This window comes from Gymnoscopelus braueri (assembly GCF_963280865.1).
Source record: "Gymnoscopelus braueri genome assembly, chromosome: 1".
NCBI classification, from domain to species: Eukaryota; Metazoa; Chordata; class Actinopteri; order Myctophiformes; family Myctophidae; genus Gymnoscopelus; species Gymnoscopelus braueri.
In genome coordinates this window covers 36901473-36916472 of record NC_137603.1, presented here as the reverse complement: position 1 = coordinate 36916472, position 15000 = coordinate 36901473, and the positions used below count along the sequence as shown (strand labels likewise).

The following is a 15000-nucleotide window of genomic DNA, read 5'->3' as shown; positions in this document are numbered from 1 at the left end:
AAAAATTGAGAGGGTAATAGATGTCGCGAGTGGCTAGGGCGAGAAAATGTGTGTTGTGATTATACATTATTCATCGCAGTCCTTTTAAGATACACTCGGAATAGCTTTTTTTTTCTTGAGTGTAATGAAGTTTGCCACAGTTCTTGGTGTTAAAATCAGCTTTAATTGGTGAACACTTTGTTGTTGTGTCGCTTTAAGCTGCGCCGAGGCGATCAAGAATAACTTCAGATGGTTGTCTGAAAAATAACAACAGTAGCAGCAGTTGTTAAAAAAAAAGAAACTAAAGCACAGAAACATATTTCACATATAGGCAGAATAGACACCAGTTTTAAGGCGACTACCTTCTTCAGTTCACTTTGCACGACATGAAGTAAAAAAACAACCTCTCGTCAGATCTTGGTGTCTGTATCCTCATTTACATCGGACCCCCACCACAATGCCTCTCTCTTCCTCTGCACTCTTTCCCCCCAACACACACACACACACACACACACGACCCCAGTGCGTTTTTGCAGAGCGAGGCGGAGATGAAAAGATTGTTTTGAGAAACTCAAAAGGAAATTTGACATTCTTCGGTTGCCTCTGAAACTTCCAATATTTCGGCGTAATTGTTTCGTACATGCTATATATCTTCATTTCGGGGGTTGGGGGGTGGGGTGGGGTGTTGGAGATGAGGAACACGTCGGCCTCTTTCTTCCCGAATAAAAGGCAGCAGAACCCATCTGGCTGGGTGATCCGTGGTTGGCCCTCGCCGCGCTCATCGCTGAAATAATACTCCCTCTAATGACTCCCACATATTCTGAAATCTCCCTTTTGAAATTGGTCTTGGCAGATTATTTGCAGGTACTTGAGTTGCATCTGTTTGCAATTTTGCAAATGTGGAAGACTTTAATGCCGGGCTGAGGGGGGTTGGGGGCTATTTTAATCCACGGGATAACACCGGCTGTCAACGTGAATGGGCCTGGACGCCCAATCGCCCATCCTCTACCTTCGCCTAACTCCAACTTAGTTATTACCCTGGTCACTGTCTGATTGTCTCCATGTGTTTGTCTGGCTATCACTGACTTTCATACCTTTGTACAGTGAGGATAAGCTAGTCTGTCTGTCCATTTATCTTCTATCTGTATGCAATTCCACCCTGCAATATGTCCAGTCCCATACTTGCTGTTAGTCGTACATGTTTCAGGGTCAGGTCTCTCACTGTCAGTATCATACTTTTATTGTATATGCTGCATGCAGTATGCTATTTATTCAGTCACTTTGTCTCTTATCATATCAAATTCCATCTTATAGTATTGAATAGTACTGTTTCATCTTGCATCTACCATATTACCTTGTATGATATATCATCTATAATCATACTACAGGTATATCATATAACATTGTATTTCATGTAATGCAATATCACATCATTACATGTCACATTATATCATATCTTAGGCTGTTGTCTTTAGTGGATTCAACCTGTTCCCTCTCCCCCTCCCCTCTCTCTCTCTCTCTCTCTCTCTCTCTCTCTCTCTCTCTCTCTCTCTCTCTCTCTCTCTCTCTCTCTCTCTCTCTCTCTCTGGGTTGTGTGCTTATGAGATGGGTGGTGTCCAGTATAAAGTGCAGTGATTAGGGAAGCTAAACCCAAGCTGAAATAAATGTGACTTCAGTACTTATTATTTATACCATGTGGTGAGCAGCTGACCGGCTTAAGCAACCCCCCCCACCCCCACCCCAATCTTTTCTTTCTTTCTTTCTTTCTTTCTTTTCCTTCTCCCTCCCTCCTTCTCGTCCTCCTATTCTCCCTCTTTTCCTTCTCCCTCCCTCCTTCTCGTCCTCCTATTCTCCCTCTTTTTTAAAAGTGCAATAAGGTGCCCTATTGTCCTATCGCTGAGAGTGCATGGGGGCCGCATCGTACGCGAGCCCACCCACCCGGGCCGGTCCGGCCCGGCCGAGTTGACTGTAGCTGTAGTAGTGTAGGTGGTTACAATTACATTAATGACATATTTCATCAAGGCTGTTTATCCAGCCGTGCCATAAATGAAGAAGCCGAACTTTTTAACTCTGTCTCTTTGTTTTGCGTTTCTTGCCCCCCACAGCCCCCCACCCCCCTTCCTTCCTCTTATTTTTTGGGTTGTTTTATTAGCAGCGAGGGGAGGGGAGGGGAGGGGAGGTGCCAGAGGAGGAATTATGCTGAAAGTGTACGCCTTGCAACTTTTTTCATTTTTTTTTCTCCCGCACCCCCCTGTTGGAAATGTTTATTTGAACAGTAAGCTCATGATTTGAATATTTGTAATCCGTGCTTAAATTTACAGGCCAGATGAACTTTTTGGCACAGAACGGCAACCATAAGTAGGATTTTCCAGAAAAAAGCTTTACAAAATTTTAAACCATGTGCAAGGCTTATATAATTTAGAAAGGGAGGGGAACGAATAAAACAGCCTCTGTCTTATTTACTTATTTACGTTGTGTGGCACTTGACGCCATACAGTACTGTACGCGTCGCTGTTCCCTTCTGTCAGCGCTGATGTCTTTGGGAAAATAGCACGAAGTCTAGAAGTTAACATGCGATTGTCTTTAGGTACTTGGAGGAAGTAAATAAAATAGCCAAAAACAGCCCAGTGGCACAGACACTTAAGTTGTTCTCTCCTCTCAGTGCTGGATGTAAATGAGTAGTCCATATTGACTTGTGCTGGCGGGGAGGCCACCCATCTTGTAGGCAGGATGGTGGGCGGGTTGCCCCAGTGAGCAGTGGAGGGAGAGAGGGAGAGAGAGAGAGAGAGAGAGAGAGAGAGAGAGAGAGAGAGAGAGAGAGAGAGAGAGAGAGAGAGAGAGAGAGAGAGAGAGAGAGAGAGAGAGAGAGAGAGAGAGAGAGAGAGAGAGAGAGAGAGAGAGAGAGAGAGAGAGAGAGAGAGAGAGAGAGAGAGAGAGGGGAGAGTGGTCGCTGAGGCGAGCAGAAAAGGAAGGCTTTCTTAAATGATGCTAATCAGTCCAGAGGGGCCTGGCCCTCTCTCCCTCATCAGTCTGCTGTAATTCAGATGTGCTGAGAACCTGGAATTAAATGTGTCACTGCGAGTGTCCGTATGTGTGTCTGTGTGTCTGTGTGTCCGTGTGTCCGTGTGTCCGTGGGTGTGTCTGTGTGTGTGTGTGTGTGTGTGTGTGTGTGTGTGTGTGTGTGTGTCTGTGTGTCTGTGTGTCCATGTGTGTGTGTGTGTGTGTGTGTGTGTGTGTCTGTGTGTCCGTGTGTCCGTGTGTGTGTGTGTGTGTGTCCGTGTGTCCGTGTGTCCGTGTGTGTGTGTCCGTGTGCAACCCCCTGTGCGTGCATGTGCATGTGCGTGCGTGTTTCGGTCCGTTCATCCATGTGAGCACACATGCATTTCTAATAGCTTCAGTTTGCTGTCTTACGTGTCCATTTGTGTCTGTCTGTCTGTATGTATGTATGTATGTATATGTGCATTCGCCAGTGTGGTGTGTTTGTGTGAGTGCATGTGTACATGTGTGTGTGTGTGTGTGTGTGTGTGTGTGTGCGCGCGCGCGCGTGTGTGTGTGTGCGCGCGCGTGTGTGTGGAGGGGTTAAGCAGAACCAAATTAGTGCACGGGGAGAAGATCAGCAGCCGTGCGTTTGTGTGGCGACTCCTTGGCGAATGTCAAGATGATTTAGTTGTTGGTGTGCGAGCCGTGTGCCTCGGTACACCGGCCCTCCAATGGTTGCTCTGCGGTTGCTGCTGTCACTGTCACTACAACCAATGAATGAAAAAGCCTGCAGAACAGTTCTGTGGCAATGCTGAGGGTTTTGGAGGGTTTGTGGCCATTGTTTTGTCTGAGTTCTCAATTCACCTGCATGTCATTAAACTGTGTAGTCTTATGTAAAGATATTCTTATGACACAGTCAAATCCTCAGTGTTCATTTAACTCGGAGGACACAAAGGGACTCCTCAGGGTCTATTGTCTTTGTACCCGCAGTCCCGCACTTGCACCTTCTTGCCGCTAAGCATGTTTGTGGGTTCTTGCTACCATATTATATATATATATGTGTGTGTGTGTGTGTGTTTGTGTGTGCGTGCGTGGGGGGGTTGGGTGGGGGGGGGGGGGGTGGCGACGACAGTTGGGCTAACAGCTGAATCATGGTGCAGCCCCTGCCCCTCATAGTCCTTGGCAGTTAGCGGTGTGAAAAAGCCCGCTCTTTGAGGGCATTATATAGATTAATGTGCTGTGCCTCGGGCAGGCACCCGCACACACACATGCACGTACTGCTACGTGCATGCTCACACACACACGCATGGATGGACACACACACACACACACACACACACACACACACACACACACACACACACACACACACACACACACACACACACACACACACACACACACACACACACACACAGACACACCTCACCAGGGAGGGATCCTACGGCTGCAAGACGTGCACAAGTATGTGTGTGTGTGTGTGTGTGTGTGTGTGTGTGTGTGTGTGTGTGTGTGTGTGTGTGTGTGTGTGTGTGTGTGTGTGTGTGTGTGTGTGTGTGTGTGGGGTGTGTGTGTGCGTGTACGCATCAGAGTGGGGACTGGGGAGTGTGTGAGAGAGAGAGTCTAGGGAGTTGTAGGACCACAGTGGCATAGGATCAGGGAAGTCTGTGTGTATGTGTGTGTGTGTGTGTGTGTGTGTGTGTGTGTGTGTGTGTGTGTGTGTGTGTGTGTGTGTGCGTGTGTGTGTTTGTGGGGCATCAGAGTGGGGAGAGTTTAAAGGAGGCTCGGGGGCGTGGTGGGGGACCAGAGAATCAGGGATGTGAGTGAGACAGAGTTACAAATGGAGACGGAGGGAGTGGATAAGAAGTGTGTGTGAGCCCCAAGCCATGGTAAGGCAAACACAGACTTCTGTCCTGGGTACCAGGGGGTCTGGGGTGGGAGGGGTGGGGGGGTTAGGGGTAGGGGGGCTCGTGTGAGGTCTCCCTGACCTGCGCCAGGCATCATCTGGCCCCTGTGACTCATTAGGATCTCTCTCTCTCTCTCTCTCTCTCTCTCTCTCTCTCTCTCTCCCTATACTCCCTCTCCCTCTCATTCACCCCCTCCCAATCTTCTTCTTTTTTCAGCCAAAGTGTTAATCCCAGGGTCTGGACGAGAAAAGGCACAGCCAATTCATCCACCCACACACATGCGCGCCCGCCTGCGCGTACCGACATGCACACGCACGCGGATACTGTACACGCACACGCCCCAGTCAGAATGACAGTGTTATAGTTTTCCTCACTGAATTTAAGGGGCTTATAAATAGAAACAGTGGTGTAATCGAAGTTACGGCGACATTTCTGCCTGGGTAAACAGCACATTTAAAACTCACATCTGCCTCTTTGTCACCTCTCTCATTCTGCCTTCCTCTCTCTTCCTCTCTATCTCTCTATCTCTCTTCTTTCACTCCCTGTCTCCATCTCTGTTTCCCTGATTCTGATTGTTAATGTTTCTCTTTCTCCAGTTCCATAACTTCACCCCTTTGCTGAGAAATATGGGGGAGATTTTCTTATCTGGATTTTAGCACATTCCATTCCAGATTAGGCACATCTGTTGTTTTGTGAGAGAGTGTGTGTGTGTGTGTGTGTGTGTGTGTGTGTGTGTGTGTGTGTGTGTGTGTGTGTGTGTGTGTGTGTGTGTGTGTGTGTGTGTGTGTGTGTGTGTGTGTGTGTGTGTGTGTGCACAGTCGCACACACACATGTGTGTGTGCGACTGTGCGCGCACATGCACACGCATGCTTTTATGTGTTTGTGCTTGCTTGCATCTGTGACTATGTGTCTACAGTATGTGAGTGTGTGCTTCCATGATTCTTTGTGTGTGCAGACTTTGCACACAGGAATGTGTGTGTGTATTGGGCGGGTGTCTTTGCCAGTACGACACGGTCGCTTTGTCTCAAATGACGCACTTAGCCCATCATCACAGGGTGTCTGCTATATCTGCCTATCTCTTACCAATATGCCCCGCGTACATGCGCTTCCACATATGTGTACATATATAATACATGCGCTCAGAGTTTGTGTGTGAGCTGGTGGAGCCGCGGTGGCAGCCAGCAGCCTAAATAACCTACTTTGGTCTGACACCGGCATCAGTCGTAGAGGTGCACATGTGCAGAAAGCTATTTGGAAAGGCCTCCTCGTGGCTGTCAGCTTTTATTATGCAGCGAGGTGTCATGTTTGTTAGGAAGCTGAGTGCAGATGGCAGAGTGGAAGAAATGGATCACTAATTTTAACAATGATTAATGAACAGAGATGGAAAATGAATTACATCGGACTATTGGAGGCAAGGAATATTTTCTCTGAAAATGTTAACTTCGGCTGCCAGGCAGCCCCTCCGCGCTGTGGGAGTATATTGGAGGGAGGGAGGGAGGGAGGGAGGGTTGTGCATGTGCGCGTGTGCGCTTCACTGCTTTGTGTACATGCAAGTGTTTTGTTTTTGCATGTTTTTGCATGTGTGTCTATTTGTATGTGTACTGTACGTGTGTGTGTGTGTGTGTGTTGTTGGGGGAATTTATTAGCATTTTGTGTGCATGTATTCATTCACATTTGTGTGTGTGTGTGTGTGTGTGTGTGTGTGTGTGTGTGTGTGTGTGTGTGTGTGTGTGTGTGTGTGTGTGTGTGTGTGTGTGTGTGTGTGTGTGTGTGTGTGTGTGTGTGTGTGTGTGTGTAGGGTGTGCATGTGTGTCTAGGTGCAGTTTTTTTCATTCCCTGCATCCTTTCTAAAATCAACACTTCACTGCTCTTGCCTATTACTTTCCCGTTCGCCTGCTTAAACACTGACTTCTTTATACACATTGTTTTCTCCCCCGGTGTGCAACGCACTAGCGGTTAAGGCACACACTCTTTAATAAGGTAAACACACGAAAAGGTTAGATTGTCTTAAAATATGGCAGATATTTTCATTACCATGTACTATATGGCTTGGAATCAAGCTATGGTGTTTGTGTTGTAGATAACTTAAGTGCCACCTGATTCAGGGGACTTTCCTTTAAAGCGACAGTTCACTCTGATGAAACTATGTCTCACCTCGGCCTTTAGGATATCTGGCGGTGTTTGTTTTCTTTCATATAGGATTATGAACAAACAAGCGAAAACATTTCTGCAATAAGGTCAAGAATACAAAAATATATTATGCTTCATCGTACGAAAGTGTCGTGTGACAATAATAGCCAATTGTAGATCGGCTGTTTTTGCTATTATTTTTTTTATATATTTTCAAAATGTCAGAATATATACATTTGGACCTCACATCCGTCACATTTTAGGCAGGATGGTGTGCAGGTTTCCCCAGTGAACAGTGGAGGGAGAGGCAGAAAACATTTCAAAATGTCAAAGAACATACACATTGCCATGCAGATGCCAGCATTGCAATAGAGTTTGACACAACAAAAGTCAGACTCTCACCGGTGCTGGCTTGTGATCTGAGGGCTGTTGCTTTTCATTCTCTCCTGTCTTCATACCAGTATCTTATGAAGTAAAACCTCTCTATGGTTTTCCCACCGCTCTCACCCACACTGTGTCTCTGTCGAGGTTTATCTGGTGGGCGGTCGGTGCAGCGTGGTTTAATAGGTAGATGTGAACTATTTTGAATTTAATTAAGGACCTTATGGGAAATACTTAAAGGGAGAAAACACAGCAACTTCTGGCAACAATATGTGTGTGTGTGTGTGTGTGTGTGTGTGTGTGTGTGTGTGTGTGTGTGTGTGTGTGTGTGTGTGTGTGTGTGTGTGTGTGTGTGTGTGTGTGTGTGTGTGTGTGTAAAAAAAAGAGAGGAAAAGCGAGATCTCAGGTTACAGCAGCATATGCTAAGCTCTCAAAAACATACACAATGCCTTTGGTGAACAAGGTAGTCGGTATGCCCTTGGGAGCCAATTTAGATTGTGACTTAAGGCAATGTGGCTCTGTGTGTGTTTGTGTGTATTCATATGTGTGTGTGTGTGTGTGTGCTGCATGGTTGTATGTGTGTTGGCAGTAAATGTGCATCTGTGTGTGTGTGTGTGTGTGTGTGCGTGTGCGTGTGCGTGTGCGTGTGCGTGTGCGTGTGCGTGTGCGTGTGTGTGTGTGTGTGTGTGTGTGTGTGTTTGGTGTGCGTGCGTGCGTGCGTGCAACTGTGCATCATGTGTGCACATCGTATGTGTGTGTGTTTCCTCTTTATGCTGTAGTGAACGATATAACAGTGGTTAGAATTTCCCTTGCAGAGTGTGGCCTTCGCTCGGTGTTTCAGGATTTTTAGGACTCTATTCAGTCTCTCTCCTTTATCCACTTGAACTGCATGGGGGAACCTTTGCCCAAAATAGCTGATCGGCTATTTTTGGTGAAAAGTTTTGATGTAGACGGAAAAAAAGAGGTCCAAATAGGCTACCAACTCAGGCCTGTTTTAGAAATAGAGGGTTTAAGTGGTTATCTTTTCCCGTCTCTCTCTCTCTCTCTCTCTCTCTCTCTCTCTCTCTCTCTCTCTCTCTCTCTCAGAGAGAGGATGTATGTGAGGTCCCATCCTGGATGCCACTCACTGAGTTATACGTGCTGCTTTAAAAGAGGAGTGGCGGCCTTGTACTTCACACAGCTCATGTCGGCTTGATTATTTGTCTGGCGTTAAGCAGCGGCACTTTAAGGCCAGATCGGATAACATTCTCCGTGCTGAGTAGGCTTCTCTCACATTTTTTCAGCTTGTCTCTCTCTCTCTTTCTCTCTCTCTGTCTCTCTCTCTCTCTGTCTATCTCTCTCTCTGTGTGTCTTTGAGAACAGAGCTTCCTGTTTTTTGCCTCATTGTGGTGGTTCAACTGTCAGGAATGGTAAAGCTTTTAGCGCCCATGCTAACCACCATAATAAGCCTGACACGCTTTCATCAGCCTTTCCGGAGATGTATAATTTTTTAATGTGAACTGGATTGGATGTTACCATTGCAACGAATAAATAGAGGATAAACCATGATCAATTATACTCTTGTGGATATCTTCAAGGGAAGCTCTAAGAAAAGGAAAAATGAAATACTGTTGGGGATAAAGTAGTACCACAGTGGTACAGTTTAATGGGTCTTTTTTTTTTACTTCTGTTGCTAGTGTTGCAAACTTGTCAAACTTCAAATGTGGGTGGCTGTGAATTTCCTGGTGTCTGTGCTTTGTTTACAGGGTCTTGTCGTTCCCACCTCCTGCGAAGCTGACGGCTCTCTTCCTGAGCTGGGGCGTGCATACGAGCGGCGGCAGTCAGGCAGGTATGGATCACTGGCATGCCGATTGATCACGTAAAACGCAGAGGATATTAAAGGTGTCTGTCACCGGCAGGAAAAAACACACGCACGTATATACAGTACACGCCACGGTGTGAATGAGCGCGAGCACACATGCACACATACGCTCACGCATGCTCGCGCTGTGACAGCATGTGTTCACATGCGTAGTGTATGCTGTATGTGTGTCTGTGTGTGTGTGTGTGTGTGTGTGTGTGTGTGTGTGTGTGTGCGTGTGCGTGTGCGTGTGCGTGTGGTGGCAAATCAGGTGCTATAGGGTCGGGGTTGAGAGGAGACACAACGCTTGAATAAACAACAATAACAAGTGAACGGGATCGGTTGACGTCAGACAACCCGCCTCCTAATCGACAGCTTCAGATCCTCAGATCCTCTAATCTCAACTTTCCCTCCACGATCACCATCACCACAAAAAAACAGAGCTTTAGCGGCGGGGATGGGCGTTTATGATTTCTAAATAAACGCAACGGCTGTCAGAAAGCAGGCACACGTTCACTTCCTCTATGTAGCTCAAGGAGACAATTAACAAACAGAGGTGACACTGTAAACAGGTGCAAGCCATTATTCCTGGATCTGGAGGAGAACGGACGATCCATCCCTCACAATGATGGGCTGTGTGTGTGTGTGTGTGTGCGTGTGTGTGTGTGTGTGTGTGTGTGTGTGTGTGTGTGTGTGTGTGTGTGTGTGTGTGTGTGTGTGTGTGTGTGTGTGTGTGTGTGTTGGTGAGTGATGTGAGGTAATGTGTCAGCTGTAGTGAAGGATATGTCTGTGGGCCTCGGTCACTACTCCCTGCCTGCTGGTCTCAATCTATGTGCTGTTATTGTCTTTGTGAACTTTTATCTTCATTGTCTCGCATGGTTTCTTCCCGCTCGTTTCTAATATAATTTTTTTGCTCCTTCGCCTCACCATAAAATCCATACACGTCTTTCTTTTTCATCCCCTGTCTTTCTTTTCCCCCTTTCATCCTCTATCCAATAATTATTCAGCCGCGCTCTCTCTCACACTGCTGCTTTCTTTTAATTCGTAATAGACCGTCATCCTGAGAGTTGGCGGGAGAGAGGGAGAGAGCGAGATGTGGGGGTCAAGCCGGTTTGTAAAAATTGATTGCTTGTAAAGTGCTAATCAATGGAAACCTTTTCTCTTGAAGCTGGAAAATTCATGCTATAACATTTATTGAAAAAGATTCTGAGACCTGGGGTCTCAGCGTGGACGGCAGCTGTCCTCTGAAGGGCGAGCTCAACCAGCCGCCCGTCGGAAATAATTGCCCTGTGTTCGCTAAAGCCTGATTTACACTTAATCGTACGATGGTGTCCCGCGCAGAAAACAGCCGATCTATACCTATACCTATAAGCTAAATATATACCTCACTAACATCTATTCTTAACTTTTGAATTTCATGACAATTATTAGTTAATTGAATATGCTTTAAGTGCAATTTAGATATATTAAAGGTGCAATTAAAACAAAGTAAATTAACTATTGAAATCCATAACGTTTTAGTAAATAAAACATTATTTTAACCAATCTGCATGGTAAAGTATGTTAATACAATATAACACGAGTGCGGTGGTCGGAGGTGGTCTCCCTACTCTTCTATTAACCCATTGAGTGCCAGGTACTATGCATCCAAATCATCCTTAGAGTGCCAGCGTTTTTACCGTGTCTTGACGATCTTTAGACACCTGCAGAAGCCACAACGTGGACCTGGATGTAAAAAAAACAGTCCGGGGGATGGGGTGGGGTCCCGTCTATCGACTGGAACAATAACATTTCTCCCGCGATCCGTCATTTTGGAGCGATCGCCCGTCGAAAATGGCTGGTTTTCACCAACAAAAAAAAATATGGAGCTAGAAGTGTTTTTCTCCAGATCCTATCATTGGGGCGGACAGACGTGACGTTTTTTTGGGGATGACGTCACATCCGTCGATTCCTTCTAGCACAGTCGAGGGATCATTCCTAAGTTGCGTTAGAAAAACAAAAAAATTAAAACAATTTGATCTACGTTTATGGCACTCGACGGGTGGATTTGAAAAAAAGCTAGATTTACGTTTTTGGAACGCAATGTGTTAATACATTTAGATTATGTGGTTGGGTAGGACCCATAGACTGTAAAAAAAAATATGGACAGCGTTACGCCCATAGACTCTACATAACTAAGCCTATTTTTCATCAATTTCAAATCCGCCATCTTTCTATTTCCGGTCCGAAAAATGGACTCGGAAATGAATGCTATTGGTTGGGACCAGAGCGGGGGTGGGGAATTAATGCTATATTGGTTGTGTAGCTTGTCAATCAAATCATCACAAGGTAGCCAGCCTCCTACAGCATACCCTACTTTATCATACATTTTGAAATAAATGGAACCATAATTTACCAAAACGCATATCATGGTGATTGAAAGAAGACTTTAAACTAGTGACTGAAAGCATATAGTATTTATGACAATGTTTATTCAGGTAATAAAATCAAGTGTAAAGTTCGGCAAAAAAACCATCCGTTTGAATAGAGCCTAATTGCTTCTGATACCAGCAGGTGTGTAACAACGAGACTACAGGCCATTCATATGAACTGTCACTTCCTATATAGCCTTAATTTACAACCCGGATGCTAGCCCCTTGGTAGGACCACTACTCGTTGACAAGAGGTATTGCATGAAACTCATACGGAAATGACGCACCTTCCCAACGTGCTCTTTGTTATAGCTCAACAGTGTATACGTTTCGCCGCTTGTTCAGGGGGCCTCTGGTTCGGATCCCAGGTAGGACATGAAATGTATGGATGTAGCTTTAAGTGTCCAATAATGATTTGTTTTTATTAAAAAAAAAGTCAAATCTCTCTATTGTACACCTTTTTTGAATAACCAATACAGGTGGCCATTTTTAAGTTATTCTCCGGACGTGTTTTGTCTTTTCTCCAGTCCTCGATGATGGTCTGGTGTTTTGGAACACATTTCACCGGCTACAGATTTATTAATCAAATATAGCATGGGTGACTAATGCCATTTTGGCTGGTGTCATATTGGAGGTATGTGCTACAGATTTCTCTCATATTGGAAGCAGAACTAACACATGCTCCTTCTGACGTGTTCTCACACCCCTTCTCACACAATCCGCTTGCAGGAACCCACACTGATCCTGCACGAGTGCACGCACACCCACACGCACGCGCGCGCACACACACACACACACACACACACACACACACACACACACACACACACACACACACACACACACACACACACACACACACACACACATACACCCCAGACAGGCACGCACGCACGCATGGCACACACAAACAAATTATTACGAGAGAGCAGAAACATTAGACACATGCATGTGCACACACCCCTGACATTCCAAACCTAGTCCTGAAATCCTGGAAAATGAATACCAAGATAATGTCATTAAAAAAATGACTTTATTTCTCACATTTTGAAGAGTTTGTTTATTTGTTTATTTAGTAATGCCCCTACAGTTATGTTATAATTTCCATGTAGGCCAGGTCAGGACATTTGGGCGCCCCCATACAGTTGAAAGCTCATGTGAAATTCACAACCAAAATGGGGTGGTGGGGGGCGGGGGGTGGGGGGCAGAACAGAATGCAATCTTTTCATGAGGGTCTATTTTCCCACAGTAGGTCCCAATGAAGGGGTCGCTAGGCTCGCTACTTTATACTGTAGTTGCGTAAAGATTGTCACCGCTGTGTGGGGACCCGCTGGCACAAATAAGGCATGATTGGCATCATAGGGATGAATGTCTCTCCACTTGTCCCTGCGACACACTCTTTCCTTTCCATCCTCTCTCTCTCTCTCTCTCTCTCTCTCTCTCTCTCTCTCTCTCTCTCTCTGTTTCTCTCTCTCTCTCTCTGATAGCGTTCATCCCCTTGGAGGAGTGGTAGACTTGGTGGGAGTTAATGATTATAATTGTTTAGACTTTTTTTTTTTTTTACATTGTGGGATAATTATTTAAGAGGTTCATGTAGTCATTGTTGTAATCAGTAAAGAGAGATTACACAAAATCTGCATGCCAACAGATGGCACTTGGCTGTTGTTGTTGTTTCATATTATACACTGTGTGGAACGTTCGCTTGCGGGCAACAGTAAAGAGGGGAGTGGGCGGGGGGCAGTAAGAGAGAGCAGCCAAATTATAAAACAATTCATCATTTATCAATTTATCACATATTCATCCCTGGGAGAAAGAAAGAGGACTCTGTATTTGTAATTAGAACCTATCCTCTGCCAAAGCCACTTTAACTGACCAACTAACCCACTAATCCACCAACAAATCAACCAAAAAACTAACCAATCTGACTCAACTAGCCAAAGCGTTCACAAGCAATCAACCGACCCACTGACCGACCGAGGACCGACCGACCAACCAACCGACTTAACTAATTAACTAACTAAACATCCAACCAACCAAGGACCCACCGCACACGTGCTCTCAAAGTGGGTGAGGCATGGTAGTGGTTGGGGTGTGTGTGGGGAGCCTCTCAACACAACGAGCAGTATTTAACCATAAAAGGCCTGACCCCTGTGACTGTAACTATCAGCATCGCAGTGGGCCACTTTGGTCGCTCACACGCAACCCAATTCGCAAATAAGGTCAGCGTTTGTTAGCTGCGATCCTTTGGGACAGGCCCTATACGCAGGGTCGGTCATTCTGGACTATCAGCTGATGGTGCTTCATATCCCGATCCGCGGTGTCTGTGTGTGTGTGTGTGTGTTTCATGTGTTTTTCCCTTATTATTATTTTTATTGTCTATGACATAGAGATACACAGAGAGAAATAAAACAGAGAGGCGAGGGCTCTTGCTTTCCAGGGTCGGGAAGCGATCGGAACACCAATGCCGCTGGCCTACATTCCTTACTAATTGTATAATTGGAAAAGCTCTCCAAATGAGCAAGCAAGCAGCACCCCCAACCCCCCCGCCCCTCCGCACTTACCCCTACTGTAGCTCATCTTCACAACACCCCTCCCCCCACCTCCCCTTCAAAGCAAATCACAAAAGAGCATTTTGGGAATAATAATAATTTTAAAAAGCCGTCCATTATTAATCCCACACACACCAGCAGCCCTGGCAGCAGGAAGGCTGGTTAGCACACATAGCTCCCCCTATAAGTTACTCTCTCTCTCTCTCTCTCTCTCTCTCTCTCTCTCTCTCTCTCTCTCTCTCTCTCTCTCGAACACATACATTCACAGAACTGTGTTTATGTGTCTAAGAGAAACACTTTGTAAAGTACATTAATTCACTTAATTTAATCCATCTCTGACCGCCCCATGCACCAAAACGCACATGCACGCCATGCCACCCACGCCACGCTACGCACGCACGCACGCCACGCACATACGCATGCACGCACGCACGCACGCACGCACGCACGCTAGCCCCCACCCCACCCCTGGAAGCAAAAAGAGATAGAAAGTGGAAAAGTACTCGTATAAACTTTGTGCCCCCGCCCCCACCCCTCCCCCATTTATTTATTTATTTATTTTAAGGCTGCCCTGTCTGTTCAATAAGGGATGATGTACCTGCGTGCTGTCTTAGCGTTCATATTTTACTGTTAGTGTCGGCGCTCATGGTCAAATTGGATTTCCTGATTTATGGGACCCGCCGTGTGCCGTTCATTTCCATGGCTACAGGAGGAGCGGGGGTGGGCGAGGAGGGCGGGGGGGGGGATGATTTCTGAGGTCGACAACGGCGTCTGAGGGGGATTGCGGGGTGCCGTTAAAACGGAGCCGTTAATTAATGCTATTG

At 46.1% G+C, this 15000-nt stretch overlaps 1 long non-coding RNA gene across 2 annotated transcripts in view; it reads left to right on the top strand.

Moving 5' to 3' along the window:
• LOC308085501 overlaps positions 1-15000 on the top strand; it is an 87820-nt gene that overhangs the window by 19672 nt on the left and 53148 nt on the right. For both annotated transcript variants that reach the window (XR_013933178.1, XR_013933179.1), the window contains exon 2: positions 9122-9204. This is a non-coding gene — a long non-coding RNA (uncharacterized lncRNA). The remainder of the gene's footprint in view (positions 1-9121; positions 9205-15000) is intronic.